This window comes from Ranitomeya variabilis, chromosome 6 (genome assembly GCF_051348905.1).
Source record: "Ranitomeya variabilis isolate aRanVar5 chromosome 6, aRanVar5.hap1, whole genome shotgun sequence".
Lineage (NCBI taxonomy): Eukaryota > Metazoa > Chordata > Amphibia > Anura > Dendrobatidae > Ranitomeya > Ranitomeya variabilis.
Genome location: NC_135237.1, coordinates 37,834,185 through 37,846,535, shown reverse-complemented (window position 1 = coordinate 37,846,535; position 12,351 = coordinate 37,834,185). Strand labels below are relative to the sequence as shown.

Below are 12,351 nucleotides of genomic sequence, written 5' to 3'. Positions count from 1 at the left end.
TCAGATTAAGTGGCAAAAACCTGGTGACAAATTCCCTTTAAGAAGAATTCAAAGTATGTTTTCTGTTGAAATTCAGCTATATGTTCATAGAAAGCTCCAGATAATGTACCCTGCACACTATTGAGGCTAAAAGAGTGTCTCGTGAAGCTGCTATATATCTTATATCTTTTTACCTTTTCATCCTCTGTACTACACCATAAAGAGGCGCCATTATTTTTTGACGATGGCAGCCTATGAATGTAACTGTATGCTTAAACGGATTCATCTCTTGGAGGCATCTGTCACAGGTGTATTTCAGGAAAGCCTCCCAACTTATACCATTGATGAACCTACAGTAGTGTGAGAGCTCAATATATTCATCCCGAAAGTTGGTGGATGCTTGGAGCAGTTTTATTAATAAAGTTGTCCATGATGGGCAAACTTTGTAGACAAGATGTCTGCATTTCACGGTCCACATTCAGACCAAAATCCCCATACCAGCCATGGGTCTCCTAAAGAGCATCATATAAGGCCATAAATCGGTTAGTTTGGATCAGCAGACCCATTGGTGGTGCGGAAATCGTGGTCCGTACACAGACCATGAAATGCAGATATGTGAACTGGAGCAAGTTCAGAGAAGAACTACCAGGATGGTGAGTGGACTGCAAACTATGACCTACGAGGAACGGATAAAGGATCTGGGAATGTTTAGCTTGCAAAAAAAAAAGGCTAAGAGGAGACTTAATATCTGACGGGATGTCACAGTGTAGAGGGATCATCATTATTCTCATTTGCACATGGAAACACAAGAGGCAATGGAATGAAACTGAAAGGGAGAAGATACAGATTAGATATTAGAAAAAACTTTTTGACAGTGAGGGGGATCAATGAGTAGAACATGCTGCCCCGGGAAGTGGTGAGTTCTCCTTCAATGGAAGTCATCAAACAGAGGCTGGAGATGGTTTAGTGAATCCTGCATTGAGCAGGGGGTTGGACGCGATGACCCAGGAGGTCCCTTCCAACTCTAACATTCTAGGATTCTATGAAATAGACCTCAACCAGTAAACTGTGGATTTGACCTGTCGGTCTAATTTCGGAGGTTTTTCTTAACTTTTTGGAACACTTCAAAGATGTAATCTTAGTCACCATAGGAAACCTTAGCACCTGTGCTAGAACACATACCTCTGTGCCTAAGTAGGGATATCCTGAGAGCTCGACCTCTCGACTCTCTATTAATAGAAGATCTCAGCTTAAAAGATCAGAATAAAGTTTTTTTTTTAGACTGTTCCCGACCACGTAAGGGAACAATTTCCACACATCTGCAAATTGAAAGATTTTCTTATAGTCCGTTTAGATGTGCTCAGACTTGTTGTCCCCGATCCCATCATTCAAACCATATTCAATCCACTTTAACATATGTTTCCGCTTTGAAACCAAAAACCCTCTTACATTTAACTTGTCATTTTTACCTCTGAAGCTTTACACTTGCTCATCCCCCATCGGTCAAACTGTGGACGGCTCTAACATGTCAACTATAGAAATACTAAATTCGAGGGGTTTTCCATGTTAGGAAATCTCGTTCTTGGTATCATAAGTCATCAATATAGTTCATGCACTTAATTAACTTCTAAAGAATGAAAACCGATCCTGACTCTAAAGTATCATCCACCAACGTGATCTTCATGTAATCAGCACAGATGTTCATCCTTTACAAGTAACCAAGAAAGCTTCCATTCTGCAAGCACCAACATTCATCCCCATGAGTATCAGAAACACAAATAGGAGAGAATGTTTCCTTTATTTGCAGAAACTGGGAAAACCCTTTAAAAAATAAAAAATGTCATAAAATAACCAATTGTTTACATCAGGTTTCTATGTTAAATGTAATTTTTGTATAACTTGATAAATGGTTTTTTTTCTTATCAAAATCTTGCAATGTTCAGGCCAAATACTAGACCCATACTTGCTTTTCTGCACAGAAGACTATTCAGCAGTGAAATCATCAACACACTGGGATTAAATGAGAGATGACCACTCTATACTGTATGTATCACAGGATCGACCATTCGCAATAGGTGATGTCACAGCTCACCTCCTCCTCCTGTACAATGACTGATAACACCTCTATATACAGTAGATTACACAAATCCACCATTCACAATAGGGGATGTCACAGCTCACCTCCTTCTCCTGTACAATGACTGATAACACCTCTATATACAGTAGATAACACAGGATCCACCATCCACAATAGGTGATGTCACAGCTCACCTCCTCCTCCTGTACAATGACTGATAACACCTCTATATACAGTAGATAACACAGGATCCACCATTCACAATAGGTGATGTCACAGCTCACCTCCTCCTCCTGTACAATGACTGATAACACCTCTATAGAGAGTAGATAGCACAGGATCCACCATTCACAATAGGAGATGTCACAGCTCACCTCCTCCTCCTGTACAATGACTGATAACACCTCTATATACAGTAGATAACACAGGATCCACCATTACAATAGATTATGTCACAGCTCACCTCCTCCTCCTGTACAATAACTGATAGCACCTCTATATACAGTAGATAACACAGGATCCACCATCCACAATAGGTGATGTCACAGCTCACCTCCTCCTCCTGTACAATGACTGATAACACCTCTATATACAGTAGATAACACAGGATCCACCAATCACAATAGGTGATGTCACAGCTCACCTCCTCCTCCTGTACAATGACTGATAACAACTCTATAGAGAGTAGATAGCACAGGATCCACCATTCACAATAGGAGATGTCACAGCTCACCTCCTCCTCCTGTACAATGACTGATAACACCTCTATATACAGTAGATAACACAGGATCCACCATTACAATAGATTATGTCACAGCTCACCTCCTCCTCCTGTACAATAACTGATAGCACCTCTATATACAGTAGATAACACAGGATCCACCATCCACAATAGGTTGATGTCACAGCTCACCTCCTCCTCCTGTACAATGACTGATAACACCTCTATATACAGTAGATAACACAGGATCCACCAATCACAATAGGTGATGTCACAGCTCACCTCCTCCTCCTGTACAATGACTGATAACACCTCTATAGAGAGTAGATAGCACAGGATCCACCATTCACAATAGGAGATGTCACAGCTCACCTCCTCCTCCTGTACAATGACTGATAACACCTCTATATACAGTAGATAACACAGGATCCACCATTACAATAGATGATGTCACAGCTCACCTCCTCCTCCTGTACAATAACTGATAGCACCTCTATATACAGTAGATAACACAGGATCCTCCATTCACAAAAGGCAATGTCACAGCTCACCTCCTCCTCCTGTACAATGACAGATAACACCTCTATATACAGTAGATAACACAGGATCCACCATTCACAATAGGTGATGTCACAGCTCACCTCCTCCTCCTGTACAATGACTGATAACACCTCTATATACAGTAGATAACACAGGATCCACCATTCACAATAGGTGATGTCACAGCTCACCTCCTCCTGTACAATGACTGATAACACCTCTATATACAGTAGATAACACAGGATCCACCAATCACAATAGGTGATGTCACAGCTCACCTCCTCCTCCTGTACAATGACTGATAACAACTCTATAGAGAGTAGATAGCACAGGATCCACCATTCACAATAGGAGATGTCACAGCTCACCTCCTCCTCCTGTACAATGACTGATAACACCTCTATATACAGTAGATAACACAGGATCCACCATTACAATAGATTATGTCACAGCTCACCTCCTCCTCCTGTACAATAACTGATAGCACCTCTATATACAGTAGATAACACAGGATCCACCATCCACAATAGGTTGATGTCACAGCTCACCTCCTCCTCCTGTACAATGACTGATAACACCTCTATATACAGTAGATAACACAGGATCCACCAATCACAATAGGTGATGTCACAGCTCACCTCCTCCTCCTGTACAATGACTGATAACACCTCTATAGAGAGTAGATAGCACAGGATCCACCATTCACAATAGGAGATGTCACAGCTCACCTCCTCCAGTACAATGACTGATAACACCTCTATATACAGTAGATAACACAGGATCCACCATTACAATAGATGATGTCACAGCTCACCTCCTCCTCCTGTACAATAACTGATAACACCTCTATATACAGTAGATAACACAGGATCCACCATTCACAATAGGCAATGTCACAGCTCACCTCCTCCTCCTGTACAATGACAGATAACACCTCTATATACAGTAGATAACACAGGATCCACCATTCACAAGATCCACCATTCACAATAGGCAATGTCACAGCTCACCTCCTCCTCCTGTACAATGACAGATAACACCTCTATATACAGTAGATAACACAGGATCCACCATTCACAACAGGTGATGTCACAGCTCACCTCCTCCTCCTGTACAATGACTGATAACACCTCTATATACAGTAGATAGCACAGGATCCACCATTCACAATAGGTGTTGTCCACACACCTAAAAAATGCCTTTAAGTGGGTTTAAATACAAATATATATACAACTTTTTTTCAACACTGGTCTCTGGGTCCACTTACTCCCTCTTTCGGCTTGCATTTGTGTATGAAGGGGGCTGGCTGAGAGGCTCATTTCAATATCCAAGCTAGCTCCCAAAGCATAGACAGTGAAGGGGGCTGGCTTATGCAATGAAATAAGTCAGTTATGAATCATTTAAGAGAGCCAATAATAGAAAATGAGTGGGAAGGCTGTTTTGGGTTAAACAGGTCAGTCAACGACCACTGATAGGCTTGTATACAGGGGTCATTGGGCTAACGTCCAGTCCCCTTCAAATATAGCGGAAATCGTCAGATTGAAGCCCGTTTTCTTAATATATTAGTAATTTCTATATATTTAAAGAGTCCGTTGTTTTAATTTTATTTCTTAAATTAATAGTGCAGATAAAGATAAGTAACATTGTAATATATCTTGGAGAAATCTTCTTTCTCCTCCAGCATTGATCTGTCACGCTCAGTTCATGGATAAAATCTGTAAAATAATCTGTATGCAGTGAGGACAGATTTGCCAATAACTGAGATAAGAGGTGACAGTTGGTGCTTATAACATTCTATGGAGGGAGGAGCCAGAGGCAGACATTCCACTGAAACGACATAGAACTTTATGAGCACCAACTGTCATCTCCCGTCTTAGCAATGGGAAAATCTGTATTCACTGAAGACACATTTTACCCGTGAATTGAGAAGTTTTGAGAATGAACAATCAGTTCTGGAGGAGAAAGGAGGGGATTTCTCAAACAAGATATATGACAAAGTTTCTTATTTTCATGATTTATGAAAAAAAAAAATCTTTCAATAGTTACTCTTCCAAACATATCAGACGGTATTATCATTCCAAGGAGACTTGTGCCACATAATTCTATTTCCTATGACCCAGACACAATGTGACCTAGTCCCAGGAATCTCTCGACTGTTCTTAATTGTCTGCTCTCATTGCATTACTCTTCATGTGCAGCGGCACAGATCCTCGCTGGGTGAAGGGTCTGTGCAGCTTTAGACGCCATTCACATGTGCTCTGGAGGATCTGTCACAGATCCAGAAAAGAATACCCCCCAAAGCAGCCTATCCCAGACCCCATTACAGTCAGTAGGGTCTGTCGTGCATTGCTGGATCCAGGACTTCCGTCATTTTCCTTCTTCTGCTCCCATGATCTGAACAGTTTCATGTCTATCTGCGGTGCGAGAAACAATCGCTGCCCCGCTTGTCATTTTCATGTAGGAAGAGCAGCGTGCAGCGGATATTTTTTTGTGGTCTGTGGGTGCGTTTGGTGCCAATAATTATTAAAGACTTTGTGCACAATATGGAGAGTAACAAGCCAAGCCTGGCATGTCAGAGTAAGGAGACTTATAAGCCAAGCATGCTCCTCTGGGAAATTAAATATGCAAATTGTCTCTTCAGAGAGGAAAAGGACTAGAACTCTAGTGCCATCTATTTCAAGCAGTGATCCTTGTAAGTCTCCTTACTCTGACATGCCACTGTTCACAAAGAGAAATGTTCACCCCTTAGACTCCAGTCTAGAGCCTCTCACCTAGCCAAATCAGATTTCATGCTTTGCACTGATGAGGGGCAACATCCCGAAACATCGTGCCTTCAAGTTGAGATTCTGGTTTGGCTTTTATCCCAAGTCATATGGCAAGGCTCGTTAAAGAGTCGAAATTGACTAGAGTTCTAGTCCTCTTCCTCTCTGAAGAGACAATTTGCATATTTAATTTTCCAGAGTAGCATGCATGGCATATAAGTCTCCTCACTCTGACATGCCAAGCTTGGCTTGTCTCTCTCCACAAGGCGAAAAATTACTCCCTAGACCCCTACAGAATATAAAGAAAATCAGACAAAATGCAGAAGATGAGGATTGCTACACCAGGGCGTGGTGTTGTTGCCTGTCAACCGGACACCGTTGCCCATTTTGCCGACATTTTCCAAAAACTTTAGTTTGAGGTGTTAAAGCGTCCTCCCTACAGTCCTGATCTTGCCTCATCGGCTGATCATCAGTTTGTTCCCCTGAAAGAAGCCCTATGAGGACAAAGATTCACATCTCATGAAGAGGTGAAGGCAGCGGTGCTCAGCCAAACTATTTTTTAATGAAAGACTACAAAAGCCTGTTAGCAGAAAGAAAAAGTGCATCAAAAATCAAGTAGATCATATTGAAAAATGACGTATTTGTATTTTCTGAACGTTGACTATAAATCAATTCTACACCAGGGTATGCTACAGTATATACAGTTATGGACGAAAGTGTTGGCACCCTTGAAATTGTTCCAGAAAAATAAATATTTTCCCCAGAAAATAATTGCAATTACACAAAGATTGAGTCAACTTATCCCCTTTTTATCGGCTTTCAGGTGTGATTTTTATATTGCCCACACCTATTACTTGCAACAGGTGAGTTTGAACGAACATCACATGCTTAAAACAAAGTTATTTACCCACAATTTTGTAAAGGTGCCAGTTTGGGGTGTTTTGTTTGAAATTATGTCCAATATGCCTTTTTTGTGTTGTTCCAATACACACAAAGGAAATAAACATGTGTATAACAAAACGTGTGTAATTGCAATAATTTTCTGGGAAAAATACTTCATATTTCTGGTACAATTTCAAGGGTGCCAACACTTTCAGCCATGACTTTATATTTGAGACTGTAAAGGCACAGATGAGTGGCCTCGGGGAGACCAAAACATCCAACACCGCGGAGACACCATCACGTGTTTCTCAACGCAGTGATCCAGAACACTGCCCCCATCCCTTATGGGAAATATGCAAATGCATGTGGGATAGCTGCGGAGACACCATCACATGTTTCTCAACGCAAGCAGTGAATAGCCAGACCTTTCCCCGGGAAGGAACAACCACGGGAAGGGCAGCATCCAATAAAGGAAAACATCCAATACAGGAAAACCACCTATGCCAAGCATGGTATCCATCCACAGACAGCTGTTTCGGGGTTTTTGCCCCTCATCAGTGTGGAGTAGGAATCTGGCTATTAGGAGCAGTGCCTAGTAAAAAGGCTGTAAAGGCACAGATGATTGGCCTCGGGGAGACCAAAACATCCAACACCGCGGAGACACCATCACGTGTTTCTCAACGCAGTGATCCAGAACACTGCCCCCATCCCTTATGGGAAATATGCAAATGCATGTGGGATAGCTGCGGAGACACCATCACATGTTTCTCAACGCAAGCAGTGAATAGCCAGACCTTTCCCCGGGAAGGAACAACCACGGGAAGGGCAGCATCCAATAAAGGAAAACATCCAATACAGGAAAACCACCTATGCCAAGCATGGTATCCATCCACAGACAGCTGTTTCGGGGTTTTTGCCCCTCATCAGTGTGGAGTAGGAATCTGGCTATTAGGAGCAGTGCCTAGTAAAAAGGCTGTAAAGGCACAGATGATTGGCCTCGGGGAGACCAAAACATCCAACACCGCGGAGACACCATCACGTGTTTCTCAACGCAGTGATCCAGAACACTGCCCTCATCCCTTTTGGGAAATATGCAAATTTTCCAGCATGACGGAGATCATCATTTTCTATGTTTCTTACCTCAACTTGCAGCAAATAGCAAGGGGTTTCCCAGAATCAAAAAATCCCTTTCACCCCCCCGCAGAACCGCTGAGCTCACCAATTGTCTGCAGTGCTGTCAACATGACAGTAGCGCTGCAGACAATAACAGACACTGGGAGCTGTGGAGGAGACTCAGCGCTGGACCTGGGGAGGGTGAATAAAGGACAGTATGCTTTTAAACAAACTACAATAGAAGGACACGGGTTTTCAGAAATTAGAAAACTCCTTTCGTGGTTTCTTGATAGGAAAGCGCTGAGGACTATGTTGGGGCCAGATCCTACATGAAAGCTAGATACAATGGAGTAATCTATCTCTGTGTAGCTATTTACCACCACGCCGCGGAATAAACAGAGGAATGATCTGGAGACTCATGAAAGAGATCAGGATACGAGATACCGAGACGTTATATAAACTCTGCTACACGGAAGAGCAAACTTCTCCCGGACGACAGAAATCTCCACCGTCTGATAATAAATGTTAAATAATAATAATAAACCAATTATTAGCAGATCAGCTCCGTCCTGGAGAAGAAACCGTCTGCTGCACGCACTGAGTAATTACAGAGAAGTGTTTAAACACCAGAGGAAAAGGGGACAGTTTTTTGCTCATGTTATTCTGGCTGCTCCCCGGGAATATTCCTGTTTTCTTTTGTTTCATTTTCCACAGTTCCACAGTACATTTCCAGAAATATGGACCATTTTTTAGTGCAAATTTATATATATATATATATATATATATATATATATATATATATATATATATATATATATATATATATATATATAATTGTCTAAGGTCCACTTCCGTCTGTTTGTCTGTCTGTCACGGAAATCCCGCGTGGCTGATTAATCGCGGCCGGCTACATCATCACGGGTTATTGCCGCAAGGCATTACTGGGAACGGAGCGTCGCGAGGAGTATCGCTAAAGGCCTGGGCTGGATCCGGGGGCCACCGGAAGGTGAGTATATAACTATTTTTTATTTTAATTCTTTTTTTAACAGGGATATGGTGCCCACATTTCTATATACTACATGGGCTGTGTTATATGCTACGTGGGCTGTGTTATATACTGCGTGGGCTGTGTTATATACTGCATGGGCTGTGTTATATACTGCGTGGGCTGTGTTATATACTACGTTGCTGTGCTATATACTACGTGGGCTGTGTTATATACTATGTGGCTGTGCTATATACTACGTGGCTGTGCTATATACTATGTGGCTGAGTTATATACTGCGTGGGCTGTTATATACTGTGTGGGCTGTGCTATATACTACGTGGGCTGTGTTATATACTACGTGGGTTGTGTTATATACTGCGTGGCGTGTGTTATATACTACGTCGGCTATGCTATATACTACGTGTCTGTGCAATATACTATGTGGCTGTGCTATATACTATGTGGCTGTGCAATATACTACGTGGCTGTGTAATATACTATGTGGGCTGTGCTATATACTACGTGGCTGTGCTATATACTATGTGACTGTGCAATATACTACGTGGCTGTGCTATATACTACATGGCTGTGCTATATACTACGTGGCTGTGTTATATACTACATAGCTGTGCTATATACTACGTGGCTGTGCTCTATACTACATGGCTGTGCTATATACTACGTGGCTGTGCTATATACTACGTGTGCTGTGTTATATGCTACGTGGGCTGTGAGATTCTTTCGCCCGGGGCCTTCAAAAACCCAGAGCCGGCCCTGGCTTCACTGATTGTTCGCGCCCGGCCGGCTGCGAACAATCAGGGACAGATGCAGTCCGACCGCGAATTGGCGCAGGATTTGAACCACGCTTCGCTAATTGGTTGCTGGGTGTTCCAGATGTTTTTTGCTAATTTATTAATTGCGACTTTTTCAGAAGTCACTAAATTTGTAACAAGTGTACTCCAGTTAATCCCTTAGGCCTCCTTCTCATGTCCACGTTTGCAGTACGTTTGGCATCTGTTTTTTCACAGATTCCACACGTACCCATTATAACCTACAGTTGTGTGAAAACGTGTTTGCCCCCTTTCTGATTTCTTATTCTTTTGCATGTTTGTCACACGTAAATGTTTCAGATCACCAAACAAATGTAAATATTAGACAAAATAACACAAGTAATCACAAAATGCAGTTTATACATGAAGGTCTTTATTACTAAGGGAAAAAGAAATCCAAACCTAAAGGGCACTGTGTGATTTTTTGTTTGACCTCCTTCCATATTTCTTGTTTTTTTGCACTTAAATGTTTCAGATCACCAAACAAATGTAAATATTAGACAAAGATAACACAAGTTATCGCAAAATGCAGTTTATATATGAAGGTTTTTATTACAAAGGGAAAAAGAAATCCAAACCTACAGGGTCCTGTGTGAAAAAAGTGATTGCACGCTAAACCTAATAACTGGTGGACCACCCTTAGCAGCAACAACTACAGTCAAGCGTTTGTGATAACTGGCAATTCGTTTTTTTTACAAATTTGTGTTTTGTAGTCCAACTGACCATTTCTTCACAGCCTTGTCTGGGAATGTGCACTTTCACCACTCCCTCCCAAAGACTGCCAATCACAGCCCGGGAGCTGATCTAGCAGGCTCAGACACTGGTGAGCTGTGATTGGCAGTGCCTGGAAGGGAGGGATGAGAGTGTACACCCCAGAGAAAGCTACTAAGAATTGTCCAGTTGGACTGCAACCAGAAATTTCACATACTGTGCTCCAGAAGAAAGAAATGTAAGTATCTCAGCAATGGAGTGAAGCAGCGCAAAATGGGAAAAGAGCGGCAGAATCAGGGGAGCATAGGGATTTTTACAAGGTATTTAACCTAAAATTTTTGAACAAGTGGCAGGTCCTCTTTAAATAGTACATTACATATTATAAATTGCACAGTCTTCATCCTTCTCTATCCTTAACATAGTAGACAGAAAAGCAAGTTCAACTAAATCTAGACACATTAACAGAGTTCTCTCTTTTGGGAAAACCCGACTTATTAGTTGGATCTCTTTATCATAAGCTGACTGCAAAGTGCTTCCCAGTTATGACCCCCAGTGATCCGCTGTGATCTGGGAAGAAAACTGGTTAAAAGTATTTAATTTCCCAACAGCTCCTCCAGAGGAGAATCTGAGAATTACACAATGCCTATTCAAATCAATGGTCTATCTGTGTAATATAGGACTTGGCAGGTCCTCCAGAGTAAAAGATGCTCTTCATAACCTCTCTCTACACTGGCCAAGAAATTAGGATTTTGAATAGATAACTACCCATTAGCTCCGAAGTCACTATGGAGATGATAATTGGTCCTGTCTAGAGATGAATGGGTCGATTCATGCAACCCCGGTCCACGGTCCAGGTCAGTGCTCTATGGCCGTGGACAGGAGCTGGGCAAATTTCCTCTCTGGCCGTGGACAGGAGCTGGGCAAATTTCTTCTCTGGCCGTGGACAGGAGCTGGGCAAATTTCCTCTCTGTCCGTGGACAGGAGCTGGGCAAATTTCCTCTCTGGCCGTGGACAGGAGCTGGGCAAATTTCCTCTCTGGCCGTGGACAGGAGCTGGGCAAATTTCCTCTCTGGCCGTGGACAGGAGCTGGGCAAATTTCCTCTCTGGCCGTGGACAGGAGCTGGGCAAATTTCATCTCTGGCCGTGGACAGGAGCTGGGCAAATTTCCTCTCTGGCCGTGGACAGGAGCAGGGCAAATTTCCTCTCTGGCCGTGGACAGGAGCTAGACAAATTTCCTCTCTGGCCGTGGACAGGAGCTGGGCAAATTTCCTCTCTGGCCGTGGACAGGAGATGGGCAAATTTCCTCTCTGGCCGTGGACAGGAGCAGGGCAAATTTCCTCTCTGGCCGTGGACAGGAGCTAGACAAATTTCCTCTCTGGCCGTGGACAGGAGCTGGGCAAATTTCCTCTCTGGCCGTGGACAGGAGCTGGGCAAATTTCCTCTCTGGCCGTGGACAGGAGCTGGGCAAATTTCCTCTCTGCCGTGGACAGGAGCTAGACAAATTTCCTCTCTGTCCGTGGACAGGAGCTGGGCAAATTTCCTCTCTGTCCGTGGACAGGAGCTGGGCAAATTTCCTCTCTGGCCGTGGACAGGAACTGGGAAAATTTCCAGAGCTTCCAGGTTCTCTTGAGCAGCGCTTGATACGCCAGCCTGGGGTGACGACATCTATGTGGTGCACAGGTGACAAACCGACAGTCATGGCTAATCATAAGGCGAACCTGGAGGGTAAGAAGATTCACACAGCTCCT

The 12,351-nt window shown here is 43.0% G+C and overlaps 1 protein-coding gene across 1 annotated transcript in view; it reads right to left on the bottom strand.

Annotated features, from left to right (window-relative positions):
- The window catches only part of ITGA8 (integrin subunit alpha 8), a 175,593-nt gene that overhangs the window by 139,758 nt on the left and 23,484 nt on the right, over positions 1–12,351 (bottom strand). The window lies entirely within an intron of this gene.